The sequence below is a fragment of the Delphinus delphis genome, chromosome 2 (assembly GCF_949987515.2).
Source record: "Delphinus delphis chromosome 2, mDelDel1.2, whole genome shotgun sequence".
NCBI classification, from domain to species: Eukaryota; Metazoa; Chordata; class Mammalia; order Artiodactyla; family Delphinidae; genus Delphinus; species Delphinus delphis.
In genome coordinates, this window is record NC_082684.1 from 11,510,218 (window position 1) to 11,523,000 (window position 12,783).

Below are 12,783 nucleotides of genomic sequence, written 5' to 3' on the forward strand. Positions count from 1 at the left end.
TAATTATTTCTCAATAAAACTGGAAAAAAGAAAATTTCAATCAAATAGGAAAAAAAAGAATAGTTTTCAAAAGAAAAAAAGAAGGCAGTTTAACCTTCAAAAGAGCAACAACTTGGCATGAAACTAGAAATCAACCACAGAAAAGGAAATGAGAAAAAATGATCACATGGAGACTAAACAACCTGCTACTAAAAAAACCAATGGGTCAACAATGGAATCAAAGAGGAAACTTGTTAAATACCTTGAGAAAAACAACAATGAAAACACAACCATATAAAATCTATGGGATGCAACAAAAGACAAATATATATATATATATATATATATATATATATATATATATATATCTGAATCATTTCACTGTACAGCAGAAATTAACACAACATTGTAAATCAACTATACTTCAATAAAATTTTTTAAATTAAAAAAAAAAATCTATGGGATGCAGCAAAAGCAGTCCTAAGAAGGAAGCTTATAGCATTACAGGCCTTCCTCAAAAACAAGAAAAATCCCAAATAAACAACCTAACCCACCACCTAAAAGAATTAGAAAAAGAAGAAAAAACAAAACCTAAAGTCAGCAAAAGGAAGGAAATAATAAAGATAAGAGAAGAAATAATAAAGATCAGAGAGGAAATAAATAAAATAGAGATTTTTAAAAAATAGAAAAATATCAATAAAACCAAGAGCTAGGTTTTTGAAAGTATAAATAAAATCAACAAACCTCTGGCCAGGCTTACCAAGAAGAAAAGAGAGAGGACCCAAATAAACAAAATAAGAAAAGAAAGAGGAGAAATAACAACCAATGCCACAGAAATCCAAAAACAGAAATCATAAGAAAATACTATGAACAGTTATATGCCAATAAAATAGAAAACCTAGAAGAAATGGACAAGTTTGTAGAAACATACAGCCTGCTAAAACTGAATCAAGAAGAAACAGGTAATTTGAATAGACCAATCATAAGAAGTAAAATAGAATCTGTGATTTTTTAAAAAATCCCGGCAAACAAAAGTCCAGGACCAGATGGCTTCATTTGGGGATTCTATCAAACATACAAAGAAGAACTTATACTTATCCTTCTCAAACTCTCCCAAAAGAATGAAAACGAGGGAAAACTCCCAAAGTCACTCTATGAATCCACCATCACTCTGATACCAAAACAAGACAAAGACACTACCCAAAAAAAAAATTACACGCCAATATCTTTGATGAATAAAGATACAAAAATCCCCAACAAAATATTTGCAAACTAAATCCGAGAACATATAAAAAGGATCATACAACATGATCAAGTTGGATTCATCCCAGGGTCTCAAGGATGATTCAATATATGCAAATCAATCAGTGTGATACACCACATCAACAAAAGACAAAAACCACATGACCATCTCAATAGATGCAGAAAATGCATTTGATAAAACTCAACTTCCATTCATGATAAAAACTCTCCCCAAAGTGAGTACAGAGGGAACATATCTCAACATAATAAAAGCCATTTATGACAAATCCACAGCCAACATAATACTCAGTGTTGAAAAGCTAAAAGACTTCTCACCAAATTCTGGAATGAGACAAGGACGCCCACTCTCATCACTCTATTCAACATAGTATTGGAAGTCCTAGCCATAGCAATCAGACAAGAAAAAGAAATAAAACGTATCCAAATCAGAAGGGAAGAGGTAAAATTGTCATTATATGCAGATGACATGATACTCTATATAGAAAACCCTAAAGATTTAACACAAAAACTATTAGAACTGATAAATGAATTCAGCAAGGTAGCAGGATACAAGATTAACATACAGAAGTCTGTTGCATTTCTTTACATTAGCAATGAAATATCAGAAAGAGAAAGTTTTTTTAAAAAACCCATTTAAATCTCATCCAAAAAATAAACCACCTAGGAATAAATCTAACCAAGCAGGTGTAAGACTTATACACTGCAAACTGTAAAACATTGATAAAGGAAATTAAAGATGATTCAAGGAAATGGAAAGATATCCCATGCTCCTGGATTGGAAGAATGAATATAGTTAAAATGGCCATACTACCCAAAGCAATTTACAGATTTAATGTGAACCCTATCAAATTACCCGTGACCTTTTTCACAGAACTAGAAGAAATAACCCTAAAATTTATATGGAACCACAAAGGATCCAGAATTGCCAAAGCAATCCTGAGGAAAAATAACAAAGCTGGAGGCATAACCCTTCCAGACTTCAGACAATACTACAAAGCTACAGTGATCAAAACAGCATTGTGTTGGCACAAACGTTGGCACAAAAACAGACATATAGGTCACTGGAACAGAATAGAGAGCCCAGAAATAAACCCAAACACCTATGGTCAATTAATCTTCCACAAAGGAGGCAATGGAGAAAAGACAGTCTCTTCAGCAAGTGGTGTTGGGAAAGCTGAACAGCCACATGTAAATCAGTGAAGTTAGAACACTCCCTCATACCATACAAAAAAATAAACTCAAAATGGCTTAAAGACTTAAATATAAGACATGATACCATAAAACTCCTGGAAGAGAACATAGGCAAAACATTCTCTGACATAAATCATAAAAATATTTTCTTAAATCAATCCTCCAAGGAAAAGGAAAGAAAAGAAAACATAAACAAATGGGACCTAATCAAACTTATAAGCTTTTGCACAACGAAAGAAACCATAAGTAAAATGAAAAGAGAATCTACAGAATGGGAGAAATTATTTGCAAATGAAAAGACTGACAAGGGCTTAATTTCTAAAATACACAAAGAGCTCATACAGCTCAATAAAAAAAATAAAAATTAAAAAATGGGCAGAAGACCTAAATAGACATTTCTCCAAAGAAAACATACAGATGGCCAACAGGCACATGAAAAGGTGCTCAACATCGCTAAAATTAGAGAAATGCAAATCAAAACTACAATGAGGTATCATCTCACACCAGTCAGAATGGCCATCATCGAAAAGTCTACAGATAAAAAATGCTGGAGAGAGTGTGGCAAAAAGGGAACCCTCCTACACTGTTGGTGGGAATGTAAATTAGTACAGCCACTATGGAAAACAGTATGGAAGTTCCTTAAAAAACTAAAAATAGAGTTACCATATGATCCAGCAATCCTACTCCTGAGCATATATCCAGAAAAAACAAAAACCCTAATTTGGAAAGATACATGCACCCCAATGTTCATAGCAGCACTATTTATAATAGCCAAGACATGGAAGCAATCTAAGTGTCCATCAACAGATGAATGGATAAAGATGTAGTATATATATACAATGGAATACTAGTCATAAAAAAGAATGAAATATTGTCATTTGCAGCAACATGGATGGACCTAGAGATTATCATACTAAGTGAAGTAAGTCAGACAAAGACAAATATTATACGTTATCACTTATACATGGAATCTAAAAAACAGCATAAGCAAACATATTTACAAAACAGAAACAGACTCACAGACATAGAAAACAAACTTATGGTTACCAAAGGGGAAAGGTGGGAGAGGGATAAATTAGGAGGATGGGATGAACAGATACACATTACTATATACAAAATAGATAAACAACAAGGATTTACTGTATAGCACAGGGGACTATATTCATTATCTTGTAATAACCTATAATGGAAAAGAATCTGAAAAATAATATATATATATGAAACTGAATCATTTTGCTGTACACCTGAAACTAACACAGTATTGTAAATCAACTATACTTCAATTTAATAAAGAGCAAAAACTGACAGCTCAACAGAAAAAATGAAAACAAAAAGATCATTAAATACCTTCAAAGTACTGAAAGAAAATGCCAATCTAGAATTCTATACACTGAGAAAATATCTTTAAGAAATCAAGCCAAAACAAAGACATTTTCAGACAAACACTAACTGAGAACATGTATCCCCAATAGAAAGGCACTAAAGGAAATACAGAAGGAAATTATTAAGGAAAAACATTAAATCCTAGATGGGAGCTTACAGATATAAAAAGGGAAAAGAGCAAGAAAAAATCTAATGAATACTGACTGCAAAGAACAATAATAATTATGTTTTCTGTAATTATTAAAAATAGAGCATAGCATGAAAGTCAGGAGTGTGTAAAAGAAGTTAAAATCTTCTGCCATTTTACAGAAAAAGGTAAAAGTACTATTTTATACTGGACACTGACAAGTCAAAATGCATGGTGGGGCTTCCCTGGTGGCGCAGTGGTGGAGAGTCCGCCTGCCGATGCAGGGGACACGGGTTCGTGCCCTGGTCCGGGAAGATCCCACATGCTGTGGAGCGGCTGGGCCCGTGAGCCATGGCTGCTGAGCCTTCGCGTCCGGAGCCTGTGCTCCGCAGCGGGAGAGGCCACAACAGTGAGAGGCCCGCATACCGCAAGGAAAAAAAAAAAAAAAAAAACACATGGTGTATGGTAATCCACCCCCCCCTTATCTATCTATGGGGTGTATGGTAATCCACCCCCCCCTTATCTATCTATCTATCTATACGTTCCATGACCCCCAGCAGATGCCTGAAACCATGGATACTACTGAACCCTAAGTATAATATGATTTTCCTATACATATATATCTATGATCAAGTTTAATTTATAAATTAGGCACAGGGCTTCCCTGGTGGTGCAGTGGTTGAGAATCCACTTGCTGATTCAGGGGACACAGGTTCAATCCCTGGTCCAGGAAAATCCCACGTGCCACAGAGCAACTAAGCCCATGCACCACAACTAACTGAACCTGTACTCTAGAGCACTCAAGCCACAACTACTGAGCCCATGTGCTGCACACCTAGAGCTCGTGCACCACAAGAGAAACTACTGCAATGAGAAGCCTGCACACCGCAACGAAGAGTAGCCCCCACTCGCCGCAACTAGGAAAGCCCGCATGCAGCAACGAAGACCCAAAGCAGCCAAAAATAAATAAATAAAATAAATAAATTTGTTTAAAAAAATTAGGCACAATAAAAATTAACAATAATAACTAATAATGAAGTAGAACAATTATAACAATATACTGTAATAAAAGTTATGTGAATGTGGTCTCTCCCTCTCAAAATATCTTATTGTACTGTACTCACCCTTCTTAAGATAATGTGAGATTAAAATGCCTGCATGATGAGATGAATTGAGATGAATGATGTAGGAATTGTGTTGTTGTGTTACACTACTATTGACCTTCTGACAATACATCAGAAGATGGATCTTCTGCTTGGGGTGATCCTGGATCATCAAGCCATGATGATGCTGATGATTGGATGTCAGGAGAATATGATATCTATGGTTGGGAATCCCAGGTGGGACACTGCAGGAGGGTGTGAGATTTCATCATACCATTCAACACAGCACACAATTTTAAACTTATGAATTATTTCTGAAATTTTCCATTTAATATTTTCGGACTGCAGTTGACCGTGGGTAGCCAAAACCATGGAAAGCAAAACCATGGGTAAGGGGGGACTACTGTAATCTCTAGGGTAATGTTTAAAATTAATGTTTAAAATGAATAACTCACCAGGACAAAGATGAAATATTTAAATATACTCAATTAGTGCAAAATAGGCAAAAAGAGAGAGAAAAGAGAACACAAAAGGCAGGAGAAATAGAAAATGGTGGATTTAAAATCAAATATCCTAGTAATTACATTGCATATATATGGAATAAGTGTTTCAATTAGAAGACAAAGATCATGAAAACTGAGTTTAAAAAATAGAACTATATGCTACTTACAAGACACACATGAAATAAATATACAAATCTTAAAAAGCTGAAAACAAAATGGTCAGAAATTTTATACTACACACACACTCATGAAAGCTGGTATAGCTATATTAGAATAAAACAAAGTAGATTTTGATATTAAAAAAAGCATTACTAGAAATAAAGGCATGCATTTCATAATGGTAAAAGTTTCAATTCACCAGAAAGATAGTGTATTCTAAATTTGTCCACACCTAATAAAACAGCCTCCAAACTTATACAGCAAATACTGACAGAACTACAAGGAGAAATACACAAATCCACAATCATCAGTGGGAAAGTTTAACATTCTACTCTTAGTAACTGATGGAAGAAACATACAAAAATGCAATAAGGATATAGACTATTTGAACTACACAATTAAGAAATTTTATTTAATTGATATATTTATATAGAACACAGTATCAAACAACTGCCAAATATGAGCTCTTCTAAGTACACAGGAATGTTTACAAAAATGACCATAAGCTCAGCCCTAAAGAAAGTAGGGCTTAAAACTGTCAGAGGAATGAAATAATACAAAGTATGTTGTCTGACTATAGAGGAGTCAAGCTATAAACCAATATAAAACTTCACTACGAAAATCCCCATATGATTAGAAATTAATCATCATCCTTCTAAATGACCCATGGGTCAAAGGGGAAACCATGAAGGAACTTAGAACTCAGCATAGCATAGGAGGTTTTAGCCCATACAACAAGGCAAGAGACATAAAAGCCTTAAGGACTGAAAAGGAGACATTAAACTGTTATCATTCAACAATAATATAATTGCAAACATGAAAAATTTTTTAAAAACAAAACTACAGATTCATTATTAGAATTAAAAAGTGATTTATCAAGGTTTCTGGGTATAAGATCAATATACTAGAATTAATTGCATGTCTATATACTAGCAAAAAGAGTTAGAAAATGTAATTTCTAAAAGATATATCATTGACAATAACATCAAAATAAATAAATAAATACCTAGCAACACACTACATGAGACATAGGCAAGACATCTACACAGAAAACTACAAAACAGCATTGAGGGAAACTAAAGAAAGCCTAAATAAATGAAGAGAGATACTATGCACATGGACTAGAAGATTCAATATTACACAGATGTCAGTTCCCCAAATTGGTCTATAGATTCAAGGCAATTATCAATCAAATCCTAGTTGTTTAGGTATATGTTTGTGTGTGTTTAACTTGACAAACTCTTCAACTTAGCAAATAGCTAGGAATAACCTTGAAGGAGGAAGAGAAGAAGAAAGAACAGGAAGAAGAGAAAGCAGGGGAGACAAGCAAGAGATCAACAATTACAGCAAGGTAGAAAGACTTGCACTGAAGGATATAAAATCTTATTATTAATGTACATTAATTCAGACAGTGTAGTATTGTGAAAAGGAAAAATACACAAATAGAACTAAATAAAGAATCCACAGACAGAGCCATCCTCAAATAGACACTTGATTTATGAAAAAAATGGTACTACAGAGCAGTAATAAAAGGACGATATTGGGCTTCCCTGGTGGCGCAGTGGTTTAGAGTCCGCCTGCCGATGCAGGGGACGCAGGTTCGTGCCCCGGTCCGGGAGGATCCCACATGCCGCGGAGCGGCTGGGCCCGTGAGCCATGGCCGCTGAGCCTGCACGTCCGGAGCCTGTGCTCCACAACGGGAGAGGCCACAACAGTGCGAGACCCGCGTACCGCAAAAATAAATAAATAAATAAAAGGACGATATTTTCAGTAAATGATGTTGAGTCGACTATCCATAAGAGGTAAAAAAAATTGTCCCTTACCTCACACCATACAGGAAAATTAGTCCCAGCTACATCTAAATGTAAAATGTAAAAAACAAATATTCTATAAGATAATGAATAATATTGTCATAATTTTGGAGTAGGGAAAGATTTTCCTAGGATATAAAAAGCACTTTATATAATGAAAAAGATTGCTAATTTGATTACATTAAAAATAAGGAGCTCAGTTAATCAAAAGTCATCATTAAAAGAGAGAAAAAATAAGAAAAGATATTCGTAACATATGTAACTGACAAAGATTATTTAAAGAGGATATCCAAATGGCCAATAAATATATGAAAGTGTTCAACTTCATTAGTAATCAGGGAAACACAAACTATAAGCACAATAAGGTACTTCTACAAATCCTCGAATATGACTACAATTTTGAAAACAAATAAAATTAAGTATTGCTCAAAATGTGAAATATAGACAAAAAGAACTCTCATACACTACTAACGGTAGTACAAACTAGTACAACCATTACTAGTTTTGGAAAACTGTTTGCCATTATCCATTAAAACTGGATAGATTCATACCCTCTGATCCAATAATTCTACCCTAGGCATGTATCTAGCAGACATGTGTTCATGTGTGTACCAAAAGATATGGGGAAGGATGTTCATGGCAGCATTATTTGTAAGAGCCAAAAAGTGTGAACAGCCCAAATATCAATTAATAGTAAAATGGATACATAAACCGTGGTACATACATTTGGTAAAATATTGAGATATATATATATATATATATATATATATATATAGTAATAAAAATGAACAAAGTGCAGTTATGCTCAACCCACAGATAAATCACACACACACAGACACACTGGCACACACACACAAATAATGTGTGATTCCATTTATATAAAATTAAAAACTAGGCAAGAATGATCTCTGATGTTAGAAGTCAGGCTATCAAAGAAATGGGAACAAACCGACCCTGGAACTGAAGATTAACTGTACTTAAGACAATCAAGATGATGCTGGTCAGACCACCAATAACCAATTTCAAGATGACTGTCAGAGCTGACTGTTCTGTTTCTGCATGTAGCCCCCTCCCTCCATCTATAAAAGCTCTTGCCCACTGACTGTTGGCAGGGCGGGGTGGAGGGGGTGTGGGAGGGAGGGAGTCGGCCTTTGGACAGGAGTCCCCCCGCCAACCCCCTTGTGTGCCGGCATCCAAAATAAAGCAAACTTTCCTTTCCAAAAAATAAAAAGAAGGCAGGCTAGTGGTTACCTGTGGGACAGAAGGAGAAGGTAATCATGGTAGTAAACATGGTGGGAGGTGTTCCACATATACTTAAAATTTGTATTTTTTTACATGTCTGTAATGCACCAATAAAATGGTTTAAAACATTTTAAATTATGTGGACATAAAATCAATATAATAAAAAGATAAATAAGAAGTCAATGAGGAGGAAGTTAGGACGTAAAAGGACCGGTAGGCCTTCTTGTATTTTTAACTTGTATACAACTCAAGAATCCAACTCTACTAATGTAGGGTTAGATATGTGGTAGACTAGACCAAAGTTTAACCTTGTAGTGCTATCTTAAGTCATTCTCGATCTACTTTTGCCACAATCTCGGTCTTGGAAAATTGTATATTGTGCCACATTTTTGTCCTCTAATTCAGATGGAAACTACACAATAACTTGTGCTCATCTTTGTTACCAAAGGCTAAATTATGTACTATTGGCACACTGTAGCAAGAAAATTGCTAAGTAATTTCTTTCTCCCCCACAGCAGAGCTTTATAGAACAATATAATGGCTATTTCATTCCCAAGAAACTTGTAATTTTTGCATCTTTAAGATTTGTATTTAATGACCAAAATAATTGGGGTAGTTTTTGTTGTTGATAAATACTAATAAACTCAAAAGAAGCAAACATTGTAGATTACCAAATCCTCACTATTGGATCATCATCTTCATATAAGCTGTAAATATTCCCATGTTATTACGTTTTAAAAGCAATAAGTAAATTAAATACATATATGTATTGTTAAAATTATGGTGAATTACTAACAATTATTAAATCTAGGTGGCTATATATGTGTTCATAGTGTTACTCTTTAAACTTTTCTGTATTTGAAAAATGTCATAGTAAGGACGGGGGGTAACTTTGTATAATTATATACAATATGACCTCTATTGTATTTTAAAATGCTCATCAAAAAAACTGGAGGGAGGGGCTTCCCTGGTGGCGCAGTGGTTGAGAATCTGCCTGCCAATGCAGGGGAAACGGGTTCGAGCCCTGGTTTGGGAGGATCCCACATGCCGCGGAGCAACTAGGCCTGTGAGCCACAACTGCTGAGCCTGCGCGTCTGGAGCCTGTGCTCTGCAACAAGAGAGGCTGCAATAGTGAGAGGCCCACGCACCGCGATGAAGAGTGGCCCCCGCTTGCCACAACTAGAGAAAGCCCTCGCACAGAAACGAAGACCCAACACAGCAAAAATAAATTAATTAATTAATAAACTCCTACCCCCAAAATCTAAAAAAAAAAAAAAACTGGAGGGAAATATACCAAAATGTTAATAATGGTCATTTCTAGTTAGTATTTTTTCTTTCTTTCATATTTCTATGATTTTTCTAGAAGCAAATTTTCCTTTTATAAAAAATAAAATTTACTTTTTAAAAAGGAAATAAATCACTGGGAAGACATACAGTGCTGCTGGTCCCTAAGAAAGCATTTCATCTTTGAGCTTCCAAGTCCATAAAATTCTATCTCCACATAATTTTTTTATTGAGAATATTTAGGGTTTTAATGCCACCTAAATACCGAAGATACCCTTTAGTGCATATTTCATTGTCGAAAGCATTGCAGAAAATTTTCTAGTGCTCCAGCTAAAGTTTAATTACAGAACTGAATTGAACAGAACAATGTGGATTTTCAGTTAAGATGATCTAGGATCAAATTCAAGCTGTGCTCCTTTATTATCTGTGTGAACTTAGTGCTGTTACTTAAACTCTCTGTCCTATGCTTCATCTGTAACATTGCAATAAGAAAACTACCTCTCAAGATTTTTGTGAGAATTAACTGAGAAAAATGTCTATAAAACCCAATATGGCCCTTGGTCCATAAATTTTGTTCAACTAGGAGAAGGCTAACATATTAAATGAGATAATAAGCAGCTAGAATAACGTCAGACAGACAGCCAGTGCTGGATAAATAGTAATACATAGATCAGAATGATTAATTTTTTTCCATGATCCCTTGTTTCCTGCACAAAACACGATGGTCAACTAGCATGGTAGTTCCAAGAGAGCTGTTTCCCAGGGCCTTGGACAGAGGCTGGCAGGTAGAAGACAAATAATGACACACTGAAAGGATGGAAGTGTGTGGAGGTATGAGTACAAAAATGGACTGGAGAGTGAATGAATGCCTTTAGACAGAGACATCTTGTTCAGATAAGCCAAGAGAAGATGAGAGCGTCTCTTCTGATCTCGGTAAGCATAGGCTGAGCTATTCTGAGGAGACAGGTTTGGCTGGCTCTTCCAAGAGGGTATGGTCATGGGGGTAAATGGAAGTGGCTGTCAGTTTGCCAGGCTTATCATATGCTCTGAACAGGCAAATCTCATCATGTGGTTTCTCCATCTAAAACCTGTGCATGGGGCTTCCCTGGTGGCGCAGTGGTTGAGAGTCCACCTGCCGATGCAGGGGACACGGGTTCGTGCCCCGTCTGGGAAGATCCCACATGCCGCGGAGCTGCTGGGCCCATGAGCCATGGCCGCTGAGCCTGCGCGTCCGGAGCCTGTGCTCCGCAACGGGAGAGGCCACAACAGTGAGAGGCCCGCGTTCCGCAAAAAAAAAAAAACCAAAAAACAAAACCTGTGCATGGTTTCACTTTGCTGCTAGGATAAAATCCACACTCTTTCATGGGCCCTGTCAGACTTTCTGCTTCTCTCTGGCTTTTCTCCTCCTGTCCCTCCACTATCTGGCTGCATATGACTTTTTCCAGTTCCTAAATACGATCATGCTATCTTCGGCCTCCAAGTCTGAACCCATGCAGTTCCTTCTGCCTCAAACTCACATTTTAGCGGTTCATGATTCCCTCCCCTTATGACTCTATCTATCGTGCGTATATCTTTCAGGCATCAGCTTTCATGTCACACACTTGAGGACTTTCCTTGACAACTTAACCCTCCCCAAATTTGCCCACCATCAGGGTGAGTTCAAAGGCTCTTCCTGGGTGTTCCCACAGCTCTCTGTATTTTGCTCTACCTTAGTGCTTATTACACTGTCAGGTAGTTTCCTGGTCTTTCCCCCAGCTGGAATGTTCGCACCAATGTCTTAGCCTGTTTTTTTTATCACTGTATCGCCAGTGCTTAGGATAATGTCTGGCTAATAGTAGATGCCCCATAAATATTTGTTGAGGAAATGAATGAATTTCCATATCTAGACTGCATTAAGCTCCATGGGGTCTGGTTTTGTGTCAGTTCTTCTAACATCAACACAAAGTATAGTGCCTGGCACTATACTTTCTCTTTCCTATAGTACTCTTCAAATATGTATCAAATGAATAAATTTCATTTGATACTAGTTACCCATTCATACATCACATAAACGCTTATTTCAGGGATCTATTGGGAAGGGATTGGTGTCAAATATTTCTGTCATTTCACCTTTTATTTTATTAGTGCTTCCAACTTCCTGCTTTTAAACTCAAATTATCCACTCAGCAACGCTTAAACATTCTCCACTAGCAATGATATAAAACATCAATGATACCAATTTCCATTTTTTTAAATTTACCTACTATCTACCTTCATCATTTCAATTAATACTATTGTTACCACTAAGGCCAATATTATTTGTTCTGAGTTTAGAATAAGCCCACCAAGCACCATCAATACCTCTAACACTTGGCTTTAATCAGGAGCATAAAACAGACACTTGAATTATGTTAAATCCCCTCTGAACCACCTCAAATCACCTTTGGAAAGATGAGTGATGCCAAGAAAAAAGTATTTTCTCAGAATATCAGTATACAACTCCACAGTAACTTGAATAAAAGCTATGCCAAAATATCCATCTCTTCCATTTTCAGAAAAATATTATACAATTAAGTGGGGGGAGAGGGTAGTCAGGGGCATCAGAAGCTCCATTAGCCATAGATTGCTTCTTTGATTTTATAACATATAAACATAAACTACATAAGGGTTAGTTTGTTTGGTTTTTGGTAAATATATGTCTTCACAATAAACTCAGTGTTTACTTGTTGGTGATTAATTATACCAGTATTCACCAGTGG

General features: G+C 36.0%; 1 protein-coding gene across 3 annotated transcripts in view; it reads right to left on the minus strand.

Moving 5' to 3' along the window:
- The window catches only part of UNC79 (unc-79 homolog, NALCN channel complex subunit), a 201,779-nt gene that overhangs the window by 172,691 nt on the left and 16,305 nt on the right, over positions 1-12,783 (minus strand). The window lies entirely within an intron of this gene.